Below are 26,776 nucleotides of genomic sequence, written 5' to 3'. Positions count from 1 at the left end.
TCAACTGTCACTTCATTACCATCCAGGAGTGTCACCAGGTTAGACCCCTGTGTGTAGTAGTGTCTGAGAACTTGTTCCAGGTCAACAGCTGCCTGATTTGAGGAGGAGGCTCCAGCTCTGCCCAACCCTGAGGGCCTCTGAGCCTCTCTGCCATACCCGACAGCTCCTGTACTCCTTGGACTGTCTGAGTCAGCCTGTGTGTTGGGGAGAGATCTTCCTATGAGGGCAAGTCCATTCGGGCAGGCTGAGAGTACTGCGGGCTGTCAGGGAGCAGGTGCTGTGTAGTGTTGGACCCTTGCTGTGCAGCTCCTGGCTCTCTGTATCCATGGCAATGCCAAAAAACATCCCAGTGTCAGTGTTTAATACATAAAAGCACATCTTTGTTCACATAAACTCCAGTGGGGATGTAACTATTTGGGTTCCTCACTACTGAGCACTTCTCCGAGTTCACACTCTCTGCTTCCTTCTGTGTGGCTCAATGTTGCGGTGAATGAGGGGATCTCCTTCCCTCTGGCCCAGCCAGTCTCTCCCCATCCCCCACCCCCCATCCAGGTGCCCTAAATCTGATTGGAACCTTGTACTGTTTCCCAGCCAGGCCGGGGATCACAGCCATGATTCTTACCTCTGACCTGTGCTCACAACTTTGCCCCACATGGGGCTCTGCTGTGTGGGCATTCAGCCTTTGTCCTGCAGGCAGACTGCCTCCAGCAACACCCACAGCACTGGAGTTGCCTAGTCTAGTGGTAATGCCGGCAAGATGCCTCCAGTGACATCACCTCCAAGTGTCTCCTCCTCCTCCTGAGTGTGAAATGGACTTAGGGACTCGAATCCAACTGAGAGATAAGGCAGAACTGATGCCAAGTGACTGAGAGTTTAGGTACTAGAAGGTGTGTGCTGCTCTCTCATTCTCTCACCCTCTGTCTCTCCTTCGTGACAGGCTTGCTCTGGAGAAGTCTGGTCAGTGGCAACTACCAGGTACTGACAAGCCCAGTAGCCGGGCTCTGAAGCCTTCTGCCAGAAGCTTTGCGAGTGAGCTTGAGAGTGGGTCCTCCAGTCCAAATCAAAGCTCATGTCCCCCCACACTAGGACGGGTTGGCTGCCCCCCCATGAATGAATTGAGGGGAAGCCTCAGTTGCTCCCAGTGCCCAGGGTACATAATTGACCACTCATCCATTAATGCTCATGACCTTTCACCCCAAGCAAGCCCACAACACGAGTCACTGACTGTGATCAGGAGAGTGAGCTGGGGCGGAAAGGGATTGGGATCGTGGGGAGCGTGGAGCTGATGTGACAAAGGAGGGGACAGTCACTGACCAATCTGAGGAGATAAGGTGTCCAAGGAAAGAGATCTGCAGGTTCCAGAACACAGTAGATGAGAGAGCAGGAACACATGGAAAACCACCGAGCCACCCAGAAAAGTGAAGGCATAATAACTCCATGCTGCTTTCAGACACTAAGGTCTGCAGTGGTTTCTTACCCAAGAATGGAAAATTGCAGTGGGCAGGAATTTATCCTTTTGGGGAATTTTGCCTTGCCTTCATGTTCGTGCCCACCTGCCACCTCCTCGGTCTTCCCTGATGGAAACCATCACTCCCCATCTCAAACCTATTGCTCTTGATTCCCACTTGTCTTAGGAACATATAACACCCACCTGATCAGGTCAGAACAGGCCATCATGAGATGTTGGGTTATATACGACCTGACTTCTAGTTACACCTGCCAACCTGTTGGTTACCTAGTGGCTCAGATGGTAAAGAATCCACCTGCAATGCAGGAGAACTGAGTTCAATCCCTGGATTGGTAAGATCCCCTGGAGAAGGAAAGCAACCCACTCAGTATTCTGGCCTGGAGAAGTCCATGTATAGAGGAACCTGACAGGCTACAGTCCATGGAGTCCCAAAGAGTTGGACATGCCTGAGTGACTTTTACTTTCCCGCTGTTCCTCACAAGATGTACAGTGGTTAATTATTTCATTGACTCTATTCCACTCCTAAGATTCGAGGTGCACATCATGATGCTTGTTTCTCTGAAGTTTTCAGGGGATGTGACTTGCGCATGGTCAATGATAAGGTTTAAGTCAGGCTTGGACACATATTTGCATTCCTGAGATGGACCACATTCATAGTTATTGGTGGTATTACCTTCTTTTGGAAGAAAAGCTATTTTCCCACATAGCTGTTAGGGCTCACAATACTGGCCCTATGCTCCCATCCTGTCCCCTCCCTTATGGTGTGTGTCACTGACGAGTGGCCCAGAATACTTCTCATCAGAGGCATGTCCTCCTCTTCCCTGCTTGCAGATACAAAGGGCCATTCACTCCTATGTTTCTTCTCCTCCTGGTCTGCCCTGTGTCTGTACATACCCTCCCCCTTCTCTCCCAGAGAACAGGGCAGAGGTGGTAAGTTGGAGCTGACTGGTCAGGGAGGAAGAGGTAACATGCCATTCTGTGGATCATCGGATCCACCATGTGGGAAGGGGAAAACATGGCAGCAGGTTTGCAGGGCCAGGCTGGGATTAAATGGGAGACTTTGATCAGTGTTCCCAGTTGGGGAGTAGGGTGGAAGGAAAGAAGAAGGCTGAAACAGAATCCTTTCATTGACAAACTGACTTTAGGAGCTCCCTTTTGTGTCAAGCTCAGGACTGAAGTTACAGAGGATGAGTAGGGGCTATCTCATGGAGCTCTCCACTCATGTGACATCAGACCAGAGGTCAGAGATCACGTTAGCCACTCAGGAAAACAGAGACTCAGAGGAAGGGTGAATACGTATGTTCATGGTCATTTAGCCAGTGACAGAGCTGAAGTCTCCTTCCCCACCTCATGAGCCCCTCTGGCTGCCAGCCCAGGGCTCAAATGACTCAGAAACTCAAAGGTGCCTGGTTGAATCAGGAGGTTTTGGCTGGAGGAGCTTGTAAGAGAAAGCCTTATACTTGCTGGTGGCTTCTGTGCTGTCACTCAAAGCAGAGGAAGAGAAACCTGCTCACTGGAGCTGTTCTTTGTCCTGCTCATTGAGTGACAGGATCACAGAGGACAGAGACACAGACATCATTGTCTCCCAGAATCTCTCCCATTCTCAGCAGGGCAGACATGAAGAGGACCCATTACAGAGGAGTCACAGCAGGAGAACAATCACTGATGCCAAAGTCTGGTCTCCTCTCCCAGGAGCCTTCTGTGACGCAAGGACTAACATGGGGTGGAGCTTCAGGAGTCAGTGAAGGCTTTAGAGATGTGTTCAACAGACACCTCCAGGAAGCCTTCTGGTATCACAGAACCTCCCTCCATCCTCCCTAATGCCAGCCCTCCATTTTGGAGAGGCCCATCCTCTGGGTGGCTTTCAGCAGATCTCTAACTGTTGGTCTCTGGGGATATTGTACTTAAGCTTGTGGGTTTCGAAGAGTTTTTCCAGTTTCTTTATGTAGTGCTAGTGAAGCCTGTCTACCTCCTCCTGGGAGGGATGTAGTGTCCTTTGCACCTCGATGGGCTTCCCCACTGCAAGACACAGAGGTGAGTGGTGGCTCAGAGTCAGAACCACTGAAGGCTCAGGGACATTGGTGTCCCCACTACAATGGTCATCTGAGCAGGTAAGCACTCTAAATCCTTCCCTATCAATTCTCTTCTGGGTTATAGAATCCAAGATGTTAGGTTAACTTCAAAATCTCTGTATTAACAGCACCGCCAGCAGACATTTGCATGCATTATCTCTTATGATATCCTAACAATCCTGTGGGGATATACCTGCTATTATTTTGTTTGATTGGTGAGGAAGTGAGGCCCACAGAGGTTAAATAATTTGTTCAAGGTCACGTAGCCAGGAAAAAGTCAGTACCAGGATTTAAGCCCTGGGGATGGGCTCTTAGCCTCAGGGAAAGGTGGATCTGGGAGTCTCAGATGCCATGATTGGAAGAGACTGTGTCTGTGGGAGGAGGTGGATCAGAAAGCAGCTGTCCTGTCTTCTTCTCTTGGGAATGATCCTGAGGCAGCAGCACTATAAACATTCATGAGACTATCACCACATAATGCAAAGAAAGTTTGGTAGTTGGTTTGCCTGTACTCAACTGAGAAATGACTGTGTGAGCAGGGATGAACAGCTCTATTAGTTCTGCCATTGGAACCTAGTTGGAATTCAAGAAGAAAGCAAATAGCTGAAAGATGGTGCTAAGTCTATGGACTAAAGCCCATGTCCTTTATTTCGAAGGAAATCCATCTGGCTCTCCTTCAGAGACTGCTGATTGCTACTTTAAACACAGATCTAACAGACCTGCCATGGTCTTGTATCCACCTTATCCAGTTACTGTCATTAGACCCTGTGGTCAGAATTAAACCCTCCTTATCAAGCAACTCTCTTGCTTTCTCCATGATCCAGCGGATGTTGGCAATTTGATCTCTGGTGCCTCTGCCTTTTCTAAAACCTGCTTGAACATCTGAAAGTTCACTATTCACATATTGCTGAAGCCTAGCTTGGAGAATTTTGAGCATGACTTTACTAGCGTGTGAGATGAGTGCAACTGCGTGGTAGTTTGACATTCTTTGGCATTGCCTTTCTTTGGGATTGGAATGAAGACTGACCTTTTCCAGTCCTGGGGCCATTGCTGAGTTTTCCAAATTTGCTGGCATATTGAGTGCAGCACTTTCACAGCATCATCTTTCAGGATTTGAAATAGCTCAATTAGAATTCCATCACCTCCACTAGCTTTGTTCGTCGTTATGCTCCCTAAGGCCCACTTGACTTCACATTCCAAGATGTCTGGTTCCAGGTGAGCGATCACGCCATTGTGATTATCTTCATCTTGAAGATCTTTTTTGTACAGTTCTTCTGTGTATTCTTGGCACCTCTTCTTAATATCTTCTGTTTCTGTTAGGTCCATACCATTTCTGCCCTTTATCGAGCCCATCTTTGCATGAAATGTTCCCTTGATATCTCTAATTTTCTTGAAAAGATCTCTAGTCTTTCCTATTCTGTTGTTTCCCTCTATTTCTTTGCATTGATCGCTGAGGAAGGCTTTCTTATCTCTCCTTGCTATTCTTTGGAACTCTGCATTCAGATGCTTATATCTTTCCTTTCCTCTTTTGCTTTTCGCTTCTCTTCTTTTCACAGTTATTTGTAAGGTTGTGTGGATCACAATAAACTGTGGAAAATTCTGAAAGACATGGGAATACCAGACCACCTGACCTGCCTCTTGAGAAACCTGTATACAGGTTAGGAAGCAACAGTTAGAACTGGACATGGAACAACAGACTCGTTCCAAATAGGAAAAGGAGTATGTCAAAGTTGTATATTGTCACCCTGCTTATTTAACTTATATGCAGAGTACATCATGAGGAACGCTGGGCTGGAAGAAGCACAAGCTGGAATCAAGATTGCCGGGAGAAATATCAATAACCTCAGATATGCAGATGACACCACCCTTATGGCAGAAAGTGAAGAGGAACTCAAAGGCCTCTTGATGAAATTGAAAGAGGAGAGTGAAAAAGTTGGCTTGAAGCTCAACATTCAGAAAACGAAGATCATGGCATCTGGTCCCATCACTTCATGGGAAATAAATGGGGAAACAGTGGAAACACTGTCAGGCTTTATTTTTGGGGGTTCCAAAATCACTGTTGATGCTGATTGCAACCATGAAATTAAAAGACGCTTACTCATTGGAAGGAAAGTTATGACCAACCTAGATAGTATATTTAAAAGCAGAGACATTACTTTGCCAACAAAGGTCCGTCTAATCAAGGCTATGGTTTTTCCCGTGTTCATGTATGGATGTGAGAGTTGGACTGTGAAGAAAGCTGAGCGCCAAACAATTGATGCTTTTGAACTGTGTTGCTGGAGAAGACTCTTGAGAGTCCCTTGGACTGCAAGGAGATCCAACCAGTCCATTCTAAGGAGATCAATCCTGGATGTTCATTGGAAGGACTGATGCTAAAACTGAAACTCCAATACTTTGGCCACCTCATGCGATGAGTTGAGTCACTGGAAAAAACTCTGATGCTGGGAGGGATAGGGGGTTGGAGGAGAAGGGGACAAAGAGAATGAGATAGCTGGATGGCTTCACCGACTCGATGGGCATGAGTCTGAGTGAACTCAGGGAGTTGGTGATGGATAGAGACCCTGGCGTGCTGTGATTCATGGGGTCGCAAAGAGTCGGACACGACTGAGCAACTGAACTGAACTGAACTATCTTGCATAATAGAAAGGCAAGTACTCTTATCAAACCTCAACTTTGTTACCAAGGGCAGGGTGATCTCTTGGAATTGATTTACCTTTTGTGGATCTGGGTTTCCAAGCAATAAAATGTGGATGAGAATCCTACCTCCCAAGTTATTGGGAAAAATAAGCTGCTGCATGTAAGGACTAAGTACAGTGTCTGACACACTGCAGTGGCTCAGTAATCTGTACTGGCTACTGACCTTTGTGTCCCTGTTACTCTTCTCATTCTACTGCCTTTCATAGGGTTACTTGCCTGTGTGTCTATTTCACACACTAGAAAGTGTCCTCCACAATGTCAAGGGTGTTCTGGTCCATGTCTCCTTGCAGCACAAGTGCAGGCTTCTAACTCTATAACACTTCCCCCTCCCAGACCGGGTCTAGGCTCACCCACAGTGGTGATGGGTCGGCGGTAGGGCATAAGATCAAAGCTGTACTGGAAGACTCCACGGCCATAAAAGAGAGGGATGGAGCCTCTAGTGCTCTTGTGAAGTTGGTCCTCAAACCACCGCAACCAGGAACCAGGAGAGCTCTCAACCTGGTCATGTATGTCATTCTCCCCAAAGGAGAAGATCGGCACCAGAGCTGCCCTAGAGGGAGACAGGAGAGAGGGCATGTGGAGGGGCACAAGCTGGTCGCCTAGCCTCCCTTAGGTACCTAGGGGTCAGGAACTGGAGGAGAGGACAAAGTCCTGGGACAAAAGTAGGAGGCCTCGGGTGTCATCTAGAACTGCCACGTTCTTGATTTATAATTTCATGCAGGTCATGGCTCTTCTCAGTGCCAACGACTGGCACTGGGATGGTCCATGCTCACTCTGCTTGCCACAAGATAGGCCAGTGAATCTGAGAGGAAGTTTTGGGATGAGGAAGGGACTTTATTCGAATTTAGTGACCAAGAAGACAGCACGCTAGTGCCTCCAAATAACCATCCTGAAGGGCCAGGTTGCCAAGTTCTTTATGGATCATAGATTGGGATATAGGTGAGGAAATAAACTAAAAAAACTATTTGATCCTTGCGAATGTCTAATAGAAGGCGAGTGTCTGGCAGGGGAATGTGTTAGTTTCACTTACAGTCCTTTACAGGTGGGCAACTCAGGTTATCTTCCTTAGGCAGCCCATTATCCGTTCTTACAGTAACAAAAGCCGCAAGATGAGGGTTAAAGTCACAGATCAGGTACAGAAAAAATTCAAGATTAACCTTTTTTGGTTACAGGATCATGAGAGAAACCAGAAGAGTGCTGAGAGTCTTCCCAGATATAAAACATCTGCAGACTTTCTGGGAAAATCTCTTCCAGCTAGCTGTGTATTCTTCACAGATGTTTAAAGATAGGAGAATAGCTTTAAGCTTTGTCCCAAGCTCCATTCTCCCTGAGTTCCTAGATCTCAGATGCAATGCAACCTTTCAGCAATATGACCGTTGAGATTAACCCTTTTTGTTACAAAATCTTTCTTCTAGAATCTTCTTTGGGTATGTGGACCTGAGGCAGTGTATCTATCAACAATATACAATCTTCATTGTTATGAATGGAGACTCTGCCTGCCAAAATAAGTTCTGCATTTGCCTCTGCAGTCTTCCCTCCAAACTACAATCCGTGCCAATCTCCAGTTGAACCCAGGGCCCTCTCCCCAATACCCGTGCATCAGGGCGAGCCTGATGAAGCCCTTGCGGTTCCGCAGTACCAGCTTGTAGGTTCCAGGGCTGGCATTCAGTGACTCCTGGACGCCCCCAGTAATGATGGACAGCAGGTTGCCACCACCTTTCCTGCTCAGAATGTGAGCAGCACTCTCCTTGTCTGATGAGACCAGCCCTGGGTTGAGAAGAAAGTGGTCACGTGCAGTGTGAAGGGGGCAAGCCTGGTTCAGGAGTATGACTTGGGCTCTACCCGACTCTCCAACTGGGAGTCCCCAGATGACAGGCACTGAGTGCTACCTCCTTTCCCAATACTCCCATGAAACTCATCACTGAGCACACAGGAATGGAAAATGCTTCTTTGGGTCTCATCTCCTTGTCTACTTCACATTCACTTGGAAGAAGTAGAGAACAGTTGGCCGCCCTCCTTAAACCCCTTCCTCATGCCTTCAGCCCTCATCTTCCTGGATTAGAAAGAGTGGCAGGACTCACCCCCTGACATGATGCAATCCCTGAAGACAGGGGCCCAGAAACACCAGTGCATCATCATCAGATGCGAGCGGATGCCTGGAAAAACTGAGGAGAAGCCCGTGCCCTCAGTGCACAGGTTGGTGAAAGCTCCAGTGGCGAGGACCCCATGAGGGTGGAAGCCAGCCAGGTGGTTCCGGGAGGGGTCCAGCTCAGCGGTCTTGACCAGCTGCAGGGACAGCAATCAGGTGAATCGGGGCTACACCTAGTACCCCCCAGCCCCGATCCAGTCTCCCTGTTAAGTTTCTGTGCTGACCTCTTTTATCTGTCCCCTGAGCCCAAGTGCTTTCACACTCCATGTGAGTGTCCTGTGATGAGAGATGACCTGTCTGAGAATCCTTGACCCCAGTGGAAGCATGTAACAGAGAAGGACACCTTCTTCAAGGCAGAGCATAACTAGAAGGAAGGAGCCAGCACAGGAGGGAGTAAGCTTCTCACCAAGTTTTGTGGCATCTGGAGTTATGTCCCAGGTAAAGAGCTGGATCCCTGAGTCACCGTGACTCAGTATAAGAGACCCCAGGGTGCTGAAGCTACAGGTTGGGAGGAGGACCATGAAGTCTCTAGTGACGCCTGCAGGTATGGGTGGAGAGGTGTCAGGGAGGTGTCCTGTCAAGTCTGCAGCACTCCCTGACACCAGGTCATAGCCTGCCCACAGCACTGCACCCCTGCTCAGGCCTTGGCCTGTGTAGACATTGCTTCTCTGGATAATGAAATCTTACACAGAAACCCAGTTCCTAAACTGATCCTCAGGATGAGGGGGAATCAATTGTCCTCGGGGAAACACTGTCTGATCTCCACCATTACCTCTTTATGAAGCGCATAGGGTGCATTTAGAAAGCTCCAGTACTCAGAAGTAGTCTCCTAAATTCTCTAAAAACTCTGCCTTTAGGTGCTAGCTCATAGAATCACAGCATAAAGGCTTGTGAAGTGGAGAAGTCCGATCAGAATTGTTAGGTTAAGGAATGTTGCTTACTTGCATTCAAGCTAGCAGCCATGGTACCTGCCACTGACAATGGGCCTTGAAAGGAATTCAGGGTGGAGAAAAATAGGATACTGGTCACATAGAGTGAAGATGCACATCACAGGAAATACTGCAGTGAGCCCAGATTTTGTATCTCTCCAAATGCAGAAAAACATGAAAATCATTAACTGGAGATGTCTGCTTTTTGACTGGCAGCAATCTTTTGATGTTTAGCTACATGGCTTGTTTTGTTTTATTTTTTCCAACAAAGCCCCGTAAGTACTGACTTCTCCCTTCCCTTTTAGAACAGCTCCTCAGAGATTTCTGAGAGGCTATCTCTGAATACAGTCCTCAGTAAGGCCTCAGAACAAAACACCTGACATCTTTAAGGTTGTACACTTGTTTTCAGTAGACAGTAGAGACTCCCTGACCCCCCTATCCACTGCCAACCAAAGATCCCTGCAGGGCCTCTCTGTTAAGGTGTGTGGATGACTTGGAAGTTGTCCTGGAAGGTGACTAGAGTCCACAATCTGTAAGCTGCAGCACCTCCTGCAGGCCTCAGTCCAGGACAGGGCAGTGGAACTGCATGTTATCCCTCCTTCTGCTGGCTGTTCAGTGGTACTGCCCACCATCTGCAGCTGTTGTTGCCAAGGATGCAGGGGCCTACAATCCTGAACACTCTACTCATGAAATTTCTGCAAATCAGGTTCGGTTTTCCACAATATCAATAGTGTGCTATTTGAAAAATCCCCTGGGGTAGAGACCTGGTTATAGGAGAGACAGAACAGACACAGATAAGACCGGCACAGAGACGCTCAGCAGAGTTTTTCTGCCAGATGTACAAATGATAGCATTCCAGGGGTGATAGGAGAGCCAGATGCTGTCTTTGGAAGCCCCAGGATCACCTGATGTCTCATGGAATCCACACAGCCCAATGACGAATGTGGCAGCATTTCCACTTTACACATGAAGAAATTGAAACTCATAGAGCATGTGTATCTCACCTAAGGTCTTACAACTGGCGTGTTGCAGACCCTGTATTAGAACCTATGATGTCCACTCCCAGAGGTAACACCGCATACATTCTCGTCTCCTTTGTCCAGAGAGGGCCGCCTGTCCCCGCCTGGCTCCTCTCTGTGTCCTCACTGCCTTCCTCTTCCTATCCCCACTTACATCCAAGGGTTTTGCCTGTCTGGGATTCAGAATGGAGCAAAAGTCAGTTCACTGAAATTCGTGGCTTGCATCCCTAAGGATTGATCCTTGGTCCAGAGTTCAGTGTACAAAATGGACATGAGGTACCATGAGCCAGAGATCAAAGATTAAGAGATAGGCAGAAGAGGAGGAACTGGACTGTTTAGTGGATCCCTGGGGAAACTGAGATTGAGAATGAGCAAAGCTCTGTCCAAGGACACACAACATACCAAACACACAGGGTCAGGATACGTCCTGAGGGCTCTCGGCTCTGTTTCTATTCTCAGAGCCAATGCACACACTTTAAAAGCAGTAACACAAGCTGCTCTGTATCTTGCTCACATCTTCTTCCCTCTCAGGGTATCAGTATCCTCATCTGATAAAGCGTCAACCAAAGTTCTCAAAAGCTTGTTTTCATTACAGATTCCTTCACCCCAAACTTAGACTGTTGAGGGGTTTATACCTGTCAGATACATAAGTGAGCTGCACTTCATGGCCTACTGGGTTCCTCAAATCCTGCTCATTCATCAGTTGTCATAGTGGCCTCACCTCACTGAAGTAGGACAACCATAGTCAGACAGAAGCTGATTCTTCCCCTAGCCATATAGCGGTAGAAGCCTGTCTCCTGCTCCTGGCCCAGTATTCTGCTCGCTGCACACAGGGTCAAACATTCCCATGGACTCGTGGGAACTATTGTCCTGACCACTCCCTAGTCAGCCCTTACTCACCGAGAAGAGGAAATAGTCCTTCGTGTACTTCCATATGGTCCTGCACCTTATGAAAGCAGTCTGCCTGCCCCCCTGCCATGGCGTGTCTCGATCTAGGTACCACCGGATCACGTACAGGATACTGATTATCCAGAATCTTGTGAACAGGAGGCCAATGAAGACTACGCAGCAGATCAAGTCTGGGAAGGGAAGCAGTTTTCAGAGGTATGAAGGAATGAGCTCTCCCCATATATCCAGCTCTAGCAGCACTGTCCAGTCCAGCCCTTACCCCAGAAGGAAGAGATCAGCTTCCCAAGGTTTGGAGGAGGAGAGAATGCTGTCAACACGACAAGTGTCACATTGACAGCCTGGATTTGAAACCAGTTGGCCTAATTTCAAACTCGCATTTTTCCACTGCACCAGATTACTTACTCTTTTGGGTCTTCCCCCTCCACTTCCTTTTCTGTCTCTATTCACCCCATGCTTGATAAATGCCTCATGGAGATGTGGTAGGATGAACTTTTTCCGGTATCCATTCTTTAGAACCCCAGAGAAAAGGTATTATTTCTACCCAGCCCACTTCCACAGGATTCTTTGCGCTGTGGACTGTAGCCCTCCAGGCTCCACTGTTCATGTTCTCCAGGCAAGAATACTGGAGTGAGTTTCCACGCTCTCCTCTAGAGGATCTCCCAGACCCAGGGATCAAACCCACATCTCCTGTGGCTCCTGCATTGCAGCCAGATTCTTTACTGCTGAGGCAGTGGGGAAACCCAGTCTGAATAGTAGCAAAATGCATAAATCCAAGTATTTCGGGGCTCACAGAGGCTCTCTTTCTACAGAGCACCTCCAACGTGTCATGTGCTGGTGTTGTGTAACTACAGCCATGAACAACGGACAGGAATTCCTGCCGTCCTAGTGCTGGCTTCAGGGTTGTGTTTGGAGCACTTCGTTTTTTTCAGTTTTAACGCTGGTTAGATATGTTTATCGGAGAAGGTAATGGCAACCCACTCCAGTACTCTTGCCTGGAAAATCCCATGGATGGAGGAGCCTGCTGGGCTGCGGTCCATGGGGTTGCGAAGAGTTGGACACGACTGAGCGCCTTCACTTTCACTTTTCTCTTTCATGCATTGGAGAAGGAATTGGCAACCCACACCAGTGTTCTTGCCTGGAGAATCCCAGGGACGGGGGAGCCTGGTGGGCTGCCGTCTGTAGCGTCGCACGGAATCAGACACAACTGAAGCGACTTAGCAGCAGCAGCAGCAGCACCAGCAGCAGATGTGTTTAACATACACTAGTCATCGAAATAACTCTTTGGTGTTTTATTATTCTTTTTAAATTTTCGTTAGAGTATAGTTCATTTACATGCTGTATTAGTTTCAGTTGTGTAGGAAGTAAACCTGTTAAACTCATACACATATCAAGTCTGATTTGTTTGTTTTTCTTAATTCCTTTCCTATGCAGATCATTACAGAGCACTGAGTAGAGATCCCTGTGCTACACAGAATGTCCTTATTGTTATCTATTTTACATACAGTAATGTTATTTGTCAATCCAAATCTCCCATTTAATCCTTCTCCCTTACCCCCTGGTAACCATAGGTTTCTTCCTACTTCTGTTTTGTAAATAAGTACTTCTGTATCTCTTTTTTGATTCTGCATTTAAGTGATATCATGTGATATTTGTCTTTCTGTGACTATCTTCTCTCAGTTTGACAATCTCTAGGTTCACACATGTTGCTGAAAATGGTGTTAATATGTTCCTTTTTATGACTGAGTAATATTCCATCGCCTGTATTACTGCATCTTCTTTATGCATTACTCTAATGGATTTTAGATGGCTTCCATGTCCTAGCTATTGTAAATGTGCTATTATGAACATTGGGGAGATTGTATCTTTCCAAATTATGGGCTCATGACAGAGGTCTTATGGAGAACAGTATGGAGATTTCTTATAAAACTATTAGAATACTATAGCAGTCCCTCTCAAGGACATATACTCGAAATGATTTTTGAGAGTCAATTTGGTATAATTAAATTTATTCACATTGTTGTGTAACTAAACCAGCCTTCATCTCAGGACTCTTTTCATCTTCCTAAACTGAACCTCTGTACCCAGAAATTAGAACTTCCATCCAATTTGAGAGAATAAAACCAAGTTGCTAATAACGGTTCATTGTAGGGTAGGATTTGGAGGAAATCCTTGACTTTTAGAACACACATTTTGTTTCAGTGTGTTAAAATAGCATGTATTTGTTTTTCAGTCAGAAATAAAATTTTAAAATGTGCGCATTTCCTCTTGATCAGAAAGAACTCCCCCATCTAAACATCTCCCTCACTCTGGCCTCTCGTTTAACTACTGTCAGCAGGCAAAATCCTAACTTTGGTATATCTTCAGTCCCTAAGAAAGGAAACCTGCCTTCCCCTCATAACACCAGGAAGGAAAGATGTATAATCCCACTTTACCAAGACCAAGAGAGGGTATTTATGTTAGCTAACCTCATAAAGAAAGCCAGTAGGATGAGTGGTGGTTTCAGTTCTACTATTATGTCCATATCATGCTCCAAACATTCATTCATTCAACAAGCATTTATCAACATTAACTCTTCTAGGAGATGCAGATACAGATGGGAATAACACCAGCTCTTTGAAAGGAGCTTACCTTCCTGCTCCTTTTTCCATCCAGGTTGAGAGAGTAAAACCAGTTGTTAATAGTGGTTCATTGTAGGGTAGGATTTGGGGGAAATCTTTGAGTTTTAGGACACACATTTTGTTTCAATGTGTTGAAATAGCACGTATTTGTTTTTCAGTCAGAAAAAATAATTTACAACTGTGGGCATTCCTACTTGATCAGAAACTCCCCCATCTAAACATCTCCCTCACTCTCACATTTCCATCACTCCCTCGTAAACTCAGATATGCAGATGACACCACCCTGATGGCAGAAAGTGAAGAAGAGCTAAAAAGCCTTTGATGAAAGTGAAAGAGGAGAGTGAAAAAGTTGACTTAAAGATCAACATTCAGAAAACTAAGATCATAGCATCTGGTCCCATCATTTCATGGCAAATAGATGGGGAAACAGTGGACACAGTGGCTGACTTTAGTTTTTTGGGCTCCAGAATCACTGTAGATGGTAACTGCAGCCATCAAATTAAAAGATGCTTACTCCTTGGAAGGAAAGTTAAGACCAACATAGACAGCATATTCAAAAGCAGAGACATTACTTTGCCAACAAAGGTCCATCTAGTTCAAGGCTATGGTTTTTCCAGTGGTCATGTATGTATGTTGGACTGTGAAGAAAGCTGATCGCCAAAGAATTGATGCTTTTGAACTGTGGTGCTGGAGAAGACTCTTGAGAGTCCCTTGGACTGCAAGGAGATCCAACCAGTCCATTCTAAAGGAGATCAGTCCTGGGTGTTCATTGGAAGGACTGATGCTAAAGCTGAAACTCCAATACTTTGGCCACCTCATGCGAAGAGTTAACTCACTGGAAAAGACTCTGATGCTGGGAGGAATTGGGGGCGGGAGGAGAAGGGGATGACAGAGAATGAGATGGCTGGATAGCATCACCAACTTGATGGACATGAGTTTGAGTGAACTCCGGGAGTTGGTGATGGACAGGGAGGCCTGGCGTGCTGTGATTCATGGGGTCGCAAAGAGTCGGACACGACTGAGCGACTGAACTGAACTGAACTGAGAGAGCATATTAAAAAGCAGAGACATTACTTTGCCAACAAAGGTCCATTTAGTCAAGGTTATGGTTTTTCCAGTAGCCATGTATAAATGTGCGAGTTGGACTATAAAGAAAGCTGAGCGCAGAGGAATTGATGCTTTTGAACTGCGGTGTTGGAGAAGATTCTTGAGAGTCCTTTGGCCTGCAAGGAGATGATCCAACCAGTCCTTCCTAAGGAAAATCAGTGCTCAATATTCATTGGAAGGGCTGATATTGAAGCTGAAACTCCAATACTTTGGCCACTTGATGAAATGAGCTGCCTCATTTTAAAGACCCTGATGCTGGAAAGATTGAAGGTGGAAGAGAAGTGGGTGACAGAGTATGAGATGGTTGGATGGCACCACCGACTCAATGGACATGAGTATGGGTAAACTCCGAAAGTTAGTGATGGACAGGGAGGTCTGGTGTGCTGAAGTCCATGGAATCACAAAGAGTTGGACATGACTGAGTGACTGAACAGAACGGAACTACCTTCCTGTGTGAGTCTGTGAATTACAGAGAAGAGGAAAGAAACAGATAAAACGAGGAATCCACTGGAAAGTGTTTGATGCTGGGGCCTGAGTCCTCAGGAACACGTCCTTGTTGACCTTTCAGGCCACATTTCACCCCTCCTCAAACAACTGCACTAGGCCAGCATGAACCATCTCTTCACTATATGTGCAATGTTTACTGGCCTCCTGGGAAAACTTACTTGCCGGAAGGTCTGTACATTCTGCCTTGTAGATTCATCTCCTAATATCTTTGGGAAAGAGCCCCTTCTCTCCACCCACTGCCAGCCTTCCTAGTCCAGGGTAAGTAATCTTTTTCAAAGAGCCAGATTGTAAGTATTTCAGACACTGTGCTTCAAGAGGCAATTTGGAGGATATTGCATGGGCACAAAATCTCTTAAAATGCAAGCATTTAATACTCAAACACCATACTTCACTCATGGGCTATACAAACACAAAAACAATCAGGGGGCTGGTTTTCAATCATGGGTCTATATGGTGACCTCTGTTGTAGACTGAGACCTTGTATTTGAGCTGGATCTCTGCAGCCTTCCTGGGAAAGAGCCCTCATGTCCTCTGCCAGCCTCTTATCTGTCAAAAATTTTCAGCGTCCTAAGCCTTCACCAAATTTCAAAAATAAAATTTTTAAGAGAAATCATAAACACAGAAAGAAAACAGTCAAGCAAAAAAATAAATAACGCTTTAACCATTACATAAATTCAAACACTTTTAGTTTGTACCCAAGAGCCATAGATAATACTGAGACTCATCACTGAGCGGTTCTGCAGATACTAAACTCCCAGCAGGTGGAAGGAATTTGCTCACAAGCCTGCAGACTCAGAAGGAAACCAGAAGGTTGATGATGGTGACTCCAAGTTACCTCACCACCAAGCAACCAGACAATTCTATAGGGTATGATCATGCACCCAGCATCTCTACCTCACCCAGTCTCTAGACACTGTTCCCTGGTAATCAAAGGGGTTTCAGGTATTTTGAGCATAAGTTCCCTGGACTCCTTGCTTGGTCCCTGCAACAAAGCCTGAACTTTCTTTCACCACAACCATTGTCAGTATAGGAGCTTTACTGTGTTCCCACAAACAGACCCTAATCTGATTTGCTAACAACTGCTCCCCGTCATCTGTCTCCCCCAATACCCCAATACAGAAGATCCCTAAATTACAGCTTGTCACCCACAGATTGGACCTTGTCACTCCTGTACCTAAAGTTCTCCTGGGGATCCCCTTTGCTCTTGAGATAGGGGACAAGGTACAAGCTACTGTTCCTGGCATCAGAGGGTCCAGATGCCTTTTCTCAGCTCCTCTCCTTCTAGCTCCAGGCCCAAGGTTACTTGATTGTCTGTCTTCCTCTGGATACTCCCAGGTCCCAGGCTGGGCTGAGGTGGGCATGGACAGTCAGACACACACTCCTGTTGGCAAAGCTCCCCCAAGGCCATGTCAGCAAGATATCCCTCATCCCAGGTGATCCCCAGAAACTAGGTTCAGCATGACCTTAGGACCTGTATCTTTCCCCCACTAATACACCATGGGCACCTGAAGTGGCAGGTGCCCATGGCCTCCCAAATCCATCTCAGCTTTCCTTACGCAGGGCCAAGTAAGAGAAGATCAACTGCAGGACCGCGAAGGTCTGCAGCCTGCGTTCCAGTAGCACAAACAAAGGTGCAAACTCCACCATGATGATTCCTCTGCTTCCTCTGGAGGCTTCTCTGAGCTCTGCTGGTCTGAGACATCTGCTGGGTTTTGTTGCTGCCAGAGGTTGTTAAGTATTTGTGGGAGTGGGGAGGAAGGGTGTCCAGCCAGCCGTAGAGTCTCATTGCACCTACCCTGGCAGGGAGCAGTATCTTAGGTGAAATATTTAAAATCACCTGGCCTGGACTAAACTTACTACAGAAGAGAAGTTCACTGGACTCTTCAGGCAATACATTATCTGCCAGATCACCTTTGCTCAAATCTTGCTCATTATTTGGCAAAAAAAGCAGCAAGTATAGGGCAAACCTGCCCTCTTTACACTTATACAACTATTTGGCTGCAGTAATTATCTCCTTTCACCCGACAGGTCCATGGTTCCCCTTTACATATAAGAACTATGAGCTCCCATATAAATATCTCTAGGCCCCACTATCTCCTCATCTGGCTGCCTTTTCCTCAGTTTGCCTGGTCAGTAAAACTCACGGAAGAGCCGTCTGATTTCCACGCCCTCTCCTCCAATTTGTCCTCCCTCCAGACGTCAGATGCCACTGTTCCAATGAACTGCCCTTGACAAGTTCACCACTGGCCTCCACACTGCTGAAAACAGTGACCAATTCTCAGCTCTTATTTTGACCTCTCAGCAGCCTCAGACACAACTGTCTCTTCCCTCCTCCTTGAAACCACTTGATCTGTGGACACCACACTCTCCTGGTTTCCCTCCTGCCCTCCGTCTACCTCTGGGTTTCCATGGTGGCTCTTTTCCCAACTTCACAAGGCTAAGTATTTCAGGGCCCTTCTGTCCCTTCAGTTCTTAGAACTTCTCTCTTACCTCCACCCTCCCTGACTCAGAGAACTCCTCCAGGCTCATGGCCTTGGAGTCTGTCTACAGGATGAAGACTTCCAAACTGTATCTCTAGCCCTGACTTCCCCACAAGCTCCAGATTTGACTATGTAGGTGGGTACTTGACATCCTCCCTGATAGTTGGCTTGGCATCTCCATCATAGCCCGTCTAACACTGAACTTGACTTCCCCCCACCTGCCCATGCTATAGTCTCCACATAGCCACAGACCTTTGCAAAATGGTCACACAGGAAATATCCTGGTCATCCAGTGCTTAGGACTTTGCCTTTCATGGCTGATGGCCTAGGTGCCTTGGAAATTTCATTGTGATTATAGTGCTTTCCTAAAGGTAGTGAGTATACCTGAAAATGTTTCAGTTCAGTTCAGTTCAGTCACTCAGTCATATCCGACTCCTTGTGACCCCATGAATCGCAGCACACCAGGCCTTCTTGTCCATCAGCAACTCCCGGAGTTCACTCAAACTCATGTACATCGAGTCAGTGATGCCATCCAGTCATCTCATCCTCTGTCTTCCCCTTCTCCTCCTGCCCCCAATCCCTCCCAGCATCAGGGTCTTTTCCAATAAGTCAACTCTTCCCATGAATTGGCCAAAGTATTGGAGTTTCAGCCTCAGCATCAGTCCCCCCAAAGAACACCCAGGACTGATCTCCTTTAGGATGGACTAATTGGATCTCCTTGCAGTCCAAGGGACTCTCAAGAGTCTTCTCCAACACCACAGTTCAAAAGCATCAATTCTTTGGTGCTCAGCTTTCTTCACAGTCCAACTCTCATATCCATACCTGACCACTGGAAAATCATAGCCTTGACTAGATGGACCTTGGTTGGCAAAGTAGTGTCTCTGTTTTTTAATATTCTGTCTAGGTTGGTCATAACTTTCCTTCCAAGGAGTAAGCTGCTTTTAATTTTATGGCTGCAATCACCATCTGCAGTGATTTTGGAACCCCAAAAAATAAAGTCTGACACTGTTTCCACTGTTTCCCCATTTATTTGCCATGATTTTGCTTTCTGAATGTTGAGCTTTAAGCCAACTTTTCCCCTCTCCTCTTTCACTTTCATTAAGAGGCTTTTTAGTTCCTCTTCACTTTCTGCCATAAGTGTGATTTCATCTGCATATCTGAGGTTATTGAAAATGTTTACAGGTCATTAAATATCATTTCATCAAGTTCATGCTCTACTCTTTGTTGATTTAAATATCTCTTGCAATGGAAAACTGCTTTCCACCACCACAACCAGGCACTTTGAAGGACTGTGATGACAACGTTCTCGCTGGTCCCTGTCCCTGTGCCCTTATTCCTCCCACAGACTCGTAAGCCAGAGGGACTGCTGGGTATGTGACTACACAAGTTAGGTTTTTGCACAAAACTGGAGCACCAATGTAGACTTTGACCAGAATATATGCAGTGTCCAGATACATATCTTCTCTGGCTCTCTGTGTAGTCAGACATCTTATTTGCTGATGTATAGAGTGATATCATTTCATCAAAGATGGGTGCTATTAAGGACAGAAATGGTATGGACATAACAGAAGCAGAAGATATTAATAAGAAGTGCCAAGAAAACACAGAAGAACTATCCAAAAAAATCTTCACGACCCACATAATCACGGTGGTGTGATCACTCACCTAGAGCCAAACATTCTGGAAAACAAAGTCAAGTGGGCCTTAGGAAGCATCGCTACGAACAAAGCAGTGGCCACAGGACTGGAAAAGTCAGTTTTCATTCCAATCCCACAGAACGGCAATGCCAAAGAATATTCAAACAACCACAAATTGCACTCATCTCACACATTTTCAAAGTAATACTCAATATTCTCCAAGCAAGGCTTCAACAGTACATGAACTGTGAACTTCCATATGTTCAAGCTAGATTTAGAAAAAGCAGAAGAAACTGATATCAAATACCCAACATCTGCTGGATCATCGAAAAAGAAAGCCAGTTCCAGAACAATCTACTTCTCCTTTATTGACTATGCTGAAGGCTTTGACCCTGTGGATCACGTCAAACTGTGGAAATTTCTTAAAGAGCTGGGAATACTGACCACTTTACCTTCCTTCTGAGAAATCTGTATGCATGTCAAAAAGTAACAGTTAGAATTTGACATGGAACAACAGACTGGTTTCAAATAAGGAAAGGAGTACAGCAAGGCTGCATATTGTCATCTTGCTCATTTAACTTATATGCAGGGTACGTCATGAGAATTCCCGGGCTAGATGAAGCACAAGCTGGAATCAAGATTGTCGGGAAAAATATCAATAACCTCAGATATGCAGATGACACCACTCTTATGGCTGAAAGTGAAGAAGAACTAAAGGGATTCTTAATGAAAATGAAAGAGAGGGGAAAAGTTGGCCTAAAGCTCAACATTCAGGAAACTAAGATCATGGCATCCGGTCCCATCACTTTTTGGCAAATAGATGGGGAAACAGTGGAAAAGGTGACAGGGGTTATTTTGGGGGCTCCAAAATCATCTCCCCTGTGCAAGCAACTCTGCAGCTGGGATCACCCCTCAGTCTTGAAGGTGTATCTAGCAAGCATTTTCCAGGGTCCTCCCTCAACAGGTTGGAAGAGCCACAGATAAGAGCTGAGACCAATCCTGTATTGCCCACCTCCCAGCTATGTGACTTCAGACAAGTCCTTCCCTTCTCAGAGCTCCTCAGCCTACTGGGTATCAGGGGCTAAGATGGGGACACCACGGACCCATGTACAGTGCTCAGCAGTCCACCAGGGTTCTGTGCCCTTCACCTCACAACCCCCTTACAAGTACACAAGCATGGAGCAGCTTATATTCTGTGGCAGTGTGACTCCTGTGTGGTATGAGGACCGGCCTTTTCCACAACCTGCCTGTTACTGGTTCCTGACAAGGTAAGTACAGAGTTGGAGAGTAACTGCTCAGAAAACTTAGAGCAACGTGGCAGAGTAGTTCTATATGTATGAAACTAACAAATAAAAACTGAATTTGAACTGTTTTCTTAATTACTTTGGTAATTTATCCTTTTTTACAAATGGATGGTCCTCTTTGGTAGCTCAGTAGTAAAGAATCCGCCAGCCGATGCAGGAGACAAGGAATCGTATTGGGTCAGGAAGGTCCCCTGGAGAAGGAAATGGCAAGTGAGTTCAGTATTTTTCCTTGGAAATCCCATGAACAGAGGAGCCTAATGGGTTACACTTCATGGGATCGGAAAGAATTGGACACGACTTACTGCCAAAACAACAACAAAAGCAACTAAAAATAGATTACATTGTGGTAGGTTAGAAAAAAGATATAATACAAAAAACTCAACCTTTAACATAACATATTGAGGCATTATTTGCCACTAATCAAGTGACGTGAAAGTCGCTCAGTCATCTCTGACTCTTTGCTACCCCATGAACCACAGCATGCTAGGCCTCCCTGTCCATCACCAACTCTGGGAGTTCACCCAAACCCAAATCCATAGACTTGGTGATGCCATCCGACCATCTCATCCTCTGTCACCCCCTTCTCCTCCTGCTCTCAATCTTTTCCAGCATCAGGGTCTTTTCAAATGAAGCAGCTCTTCGCATCAGGTGGCCAAAGTATTGGAGTTTCAGCTTCAACATTAGTCCTTCCAATGAACACCCAGGACTGATCTCCTTTAGGAGCGCTTGGTTGGATCTCCTTGCAGTCCAAGGGACTCTCAAGAGTCTTCTCCAACACCACAGTTCAAAAGCATCAATTCTTCGGCATTCAGCTTTCTTTATAGTCTAACTCTCACATTCATACATGACCACTGAAAAAACCATAGCCTTGACTAGATGGATCTTTGCTGGCAAAGTAATGTCTCTGCTTTTTAATATGCTATCTAGTTTGGTCATAACTTTCCTTCCAAAGAGTTAGCGTTTTTTAATTTCATGGCTGCAATCACCATCTGCAGTGATTTTGGAGCCCAGAAAAATTAAGTCAGCCACTGTTTCCCCCGTTTCCCCATCTATTTGCCATGAAGCGATGGGATCGGATGACATGATCTTAGTTTTCTGAATGTTGAGCTTTAAGCCAACTTTTTCACTTTCTTTCACTTTCATCAAGAGGCTTTTTAGTTCTTCTTCACTTTCAGTCATAAGGGTGGTGTCATCTGCATATCTGAGGTTATTGATATTTTTCCTGACAATCTTGATTCCAGCTTGTGCTTCACCTAGCCCAGGAATTCTCAGGATGTACTCTGCATATAAGTTAAAAGAGCAGGATGACAATATACAGCTTGTCGTACTCCTTTCCTTATTTGGAACCAGTCTGTTGTTCCGTGTCCAGTTGTGACTGTTGCTTCTTGACCTGCACACAGATTTCTCAGAAGGCAGGTCAGGTGGTCTGGTTCCCATCTCTTTAAGAAATTTCCACAGTTTGTTGTGATCCACACAGTCAAAGGCTTTGGTATATTCAATAAGCAGAAGCAGATGTTTTTCTGTAACTGGATTTCTTTTTCGATGATCCAACCGATGGCAATTTGATCTCTGGTTCCTCTGCAGTTTCTAAATTCAGCTTGGACATCTGAAAGTTCACAGTTCACGTACTGCTGAAGCCTGACTTGGAGAATTTTGAGAATTACCTTGAAAGCTTGTGAGATGAGTGCAATTGTGCAGTAGTTTGAACATTCTTTGGCAATATCTTTCGTTGGGATTGGAATGAAAACTGACCTTTTCCAGTCCTGTGGCCACTGTTGAGTTTTTCAAATATGCTGACATATTGAATGCAACACTTTCACAGCATCATCTTTCAGGATTTGAAATAGCTCAACTGGAATTCCATCACTTCCACTAGCTTTGTTCATAGTGATGCTTCCTAAGGCCCACTTGACTTCACATTCCAAGATGTCTGGCTCTAGGTGAGTGATCACACCATCATAATTATCTGGGTGTTGAAGATCATTTTTATATAGTTCTGTGTATTCGTGCCACCTCTTCTTAATATCTTCTGCTTCTATTAGGTTCATACCATTTCTGTCATTTATTGAGCCCATATTTGCATGAAATATTCCCTTGGTATCTCTAATTTTCTTGACAAGATCTCTAGTCTTACAGTTAATCCCTGGTTGTACATCAGGGAGCATCTGACCTTTAATAAAGATTGGTTACTGAGATAAGCTTTAGAAACAACCTTAGAGTGTCCTTAAATAAAACTTTTAACAGTGTAACAAAGAACTATCTCAGAAGTGAATCTTAGTAAGCACAGACCTTAATTAACAAAACTAGAACTTAATATTCAGTGAAACCTATTTTTTTCTTTTTTTGGAGAACTCATTGTGAGGGCATTAATACTGTAGCCAGGGAAGGCTTTAACCCGTCAAATAAAAATGTGGTCTGTCAGTGAGCAGAGAAAAGCCAAGTGGCCATCTTGGATTTCCTATAGCCCTGGCTCTTTGATCTTTAGCTATTGTTTATCCATTTTTAATTTCCTGATTTAGAAGCAAACTATTGTCATGTTTCATGTACATCAAGGTAGCAAATGTCTAACTGTGAGGGGTTATTTTTTGTACAAGCAGAATGAGCTTTGTCTACACATACCATAATCTTGAATAATGTTTATTTTCTCTACCAAAGTAGCAAAAAGATTTTTAAAACAAATATAAATCACTTAAAGGCAAAGAAACTCATAATCTGTTATCAAAAGCTGCATTCTAAGAAAACTTTGTTCTCTAAACTGAGTGAAGACCAAATTCCAGTCTGGTATCAACTTACTGTTAGTAACAAAAGTAGTTTATCTGCTTAATCTTAGAAAGTCTTTTCCATAAATTTTGAAGAACTAGCAGTATTCTTCCAAAGGCATGACAGGAAAAGCATACAAGGCATGTTTAAAATCTGATTCTATTGCAATAAACAAAGAAACCTGTTCATAAACTTTAATATGACAACTAGAATTATAATTGACCATATCTTATCAGGCAATCAGATCTATATGAATATCACATAATTTTAGGATATCTATATTAGTAACATCAGCCATACAGTACAACCTGAGAAGATTTGTCACCCCTTCAGCAGTGCTTCTCAGGTAGTTCAACACGATCAGTGAACCCAGGTAGCTTAATAGCTCTCTGGGATGTCTCAGGGGCCCTCTGAAGCATCCCAAAGTTAGCTAGAAATCAAGATATTTAGGAAGCTTTGTCAATACATGTCGAAAGGGTTTATAACATTCAGTCAGGTAGGATCATATAAATTATGGTGAAATAAGTTATTCACTTAGTCAAAGTTAACAAAAGATTTCAAGGGTAAATATAAAACAGATCAATTAAGAGGTAAAGAAATTTAAATGTGTTATTAAAAGCAGTTCAACAACTGAATAAACTATGTTTTCTTAACAGAGAGAAAGGTCAAGTTCTTTGCACCAGCTTACTTTAAACTCATTTAGGTAAACTTAATTGAATTTATTTTAAACTTAGTCAGTCCTAACCAAGCACAAAACTTTTTTCAGGGTCCACTTTCCACAAACGTTTTAATGACTTTTTGTAGCAACCAGCTATACGTCAGACCCACTTTCTTTTCCCTTTATACAACATTATTTCATTTTTTATATCTTCTTTCTTAAAAACATACATCCTACTTCCTTATTAGATTAGAAAACAAACATTAATACTAGATATTTAATATTGAATATTTCCTAGTTTACATGAATCTGAAATTTATTTAGATTAATTTTTCTTCTATTTAGAGTTGTTTGATTTGTAAGCACTTACTTTTCTTTTTTTTATTATATATATATATTTTTTAATTGGAGGCTAATTACTTTACAATATTATGTTGGTTGATTTTGCCATACATTGACATGAATCTGCCCTGGGTGTACATGTGTTCCCCTTCTCCCTCCTCCCCTTATCCTCCCTCAGGGTCATCCCCGTGCACCAGCCCTGAGCATCCTGTATCATGCGTCAAACATGGACTGGTGATTCATTTCACATATGATAATGTTTCAGTGCCATTCTCCCAAATCATCCCACCCTCACCCTCTCCCACAGAGTCCCAAAAACTGTTCTATACACCTGTGTCTCTTTTGCTGTCTTGTATACAGGGTTAAGGTTACCATCTTTCTAAATTCCATATATATGCGTCAGTATACTGTATTGGTGTTTTTCTTTCTGGCTTACTTCACTCTGTAAAATAGGCTCCAGTTTCATCCACCTCATTAGAACTGATTCAAATGTATTCTTTTTAATGGCTGAGTAATACTCCATTGTGTATATATACCAAAGTTTTCTTATCCATTCGTCTGCAGATGAACATCTAGGTTGCTTCCATGTCCTCGCTATTATAAACAGTGCTGCAATGAACATTGGAGTACATGTGTCTCTTTCAATTCTGGTTTCCTCGGTGTGTATGCCCAGGAGTGCGATTGCTGGATCATATGGCAGTTCTATTTCCAGTTTTTTAAGGAATCTCCACACTGTTCTCCATAGTGGCTGTACTAGTTTGCATTCCCACCAACAGTGTAAGAGGGTTCCCTTTTCTCCACACCCTCTCCAGCATTTATTGCATGTAGACTTTTGGATAGCAGCCAATCTGACTGGTGTGAAATGGTATCTCATTGTGGTTTTGATTTGCATTTCTCTGATTATGAGGGATGTTGAGCATTTTTTCATGTGTTTGTTAGCCATCTGTATGTCTTCTTTGGAGAAATGTCTGTTTAGTTCTTTGGCCCATTTTTTGATTGGGTTGTTTATTTTTCTGGGATTGAGCTGCAGGAGCTGCTTGTATATTTTGGAGATTAATCCTTTGTCAGTTGCTTCATTTGCTATTATTTTCTCCCTTCTTGAAGGCTGTCTTTTCACCTTGCTTATAGTTTCCTTTGCTGTGCAGAAGCTTTTAATTTTAATGAGATCCCATTTGTTTATTTTTGCTTTTATTTCCAATATTCTGGGAGTTGGGGCATGGAGGATCCTGCTGTGATTTATGTCGGAGAGGGTTTTGCCTATGTTCTCCTCTAGGAGTTTTAGCACTTACTTTCCTTGAGGCCAATTAAATTAAACTCATTTACAACTTCAACAATATTATCATGAAAAAAAAAACAAAAGACATACACTGAGACATACATAAAACCAGACAGACAGACTGACAGAGATCTTATAGTATTCTGTGTGAGATTTAAAATATCCCTTTGACACTTTTTTTTTTCTTTGCTTGAAGTTCTAATCTGCCCAAGGCTGAGGTCTCAGGTAAAGTTGGCTCTGTATTTCAAGGACATGGAAAGGGTTAACATCAAGCTTTTTCCTCGCAAGACTTTTAACAAGCTAGTTGTTTTTAATTGCATATGCAGAAAGAATTAGTTTTGCAGTTTCCAAAAAGAAAAATTTCTCTCACTCTGTTCAATCAGCAATCACGCACTCACAATCATTCAGAGTCTGTCACAAAGGCTCCCTTCTCCCAAGTCCTCAGGTTTCCTTAACTGTTGCTCCCTTCATGGGAGCTCCAAGAAGGTGATCAATCTCCTCTTCTGCCCATTGGGGTAGGATCTGACTGGGGACTGGCCCCGGGGCCTTACTGATCCTGTGGCCATTCCTGGTGAGTTGGTCCATCCCTCCAATGAGTCCAGTCGGGGCTCGGCCATCGGGAGATTCGGAACACCGGCCCGAAAGAGAACCCAGAATCCCTCCAGAATGGCCTCCTTGTTCATCTGGGGATCCTTCACTCCAGCCTGGCCAAGCCACCAGTCCAGTGGCTCAAGGGTCCGACACGGTTGGAATGTCGCTGGGGCATCCAGAAATGTTGCAGAAACCAGTACTTGAGAAACCAAGCACATACTTGGAGAGTTGGAGAACTCAGCGTTGTTATGCCTGT

General features: G+C 44.6%; 1 pseudogene; it reads right to left on the bottom strand.

Annotated features, from left to right (window-relative positions):
* Positions 1-3,332: 3,332 nt before the first annotated feature.
* Positions 3,333-17,119, bottom strand: LOC148775633 (2-acylglycerol O-acyltransferase 2-like; annotated as a pseudogene).
* Positions 17,120-26,776: the final 9,657 nt, after the last annotated feature.

This window comes from Moschus berezovskii, chromosome 14 (genome assembly GCF_049115385.1).
Source record: "Moschus berezovskii isolate FMDL1 chromosome 14, NW_MosBer_1.0, whole genome shotgun sequence".
Taxonomy (NCBI): Eukaryota; Metazoa; Chordata; class Mammalia; order Artiodactyla; family Moschidae; genus Moschus; species Moschus berezovskii.
This window is presented reverse-complemented; position numbering and strand designations above follow the sequence as displayed.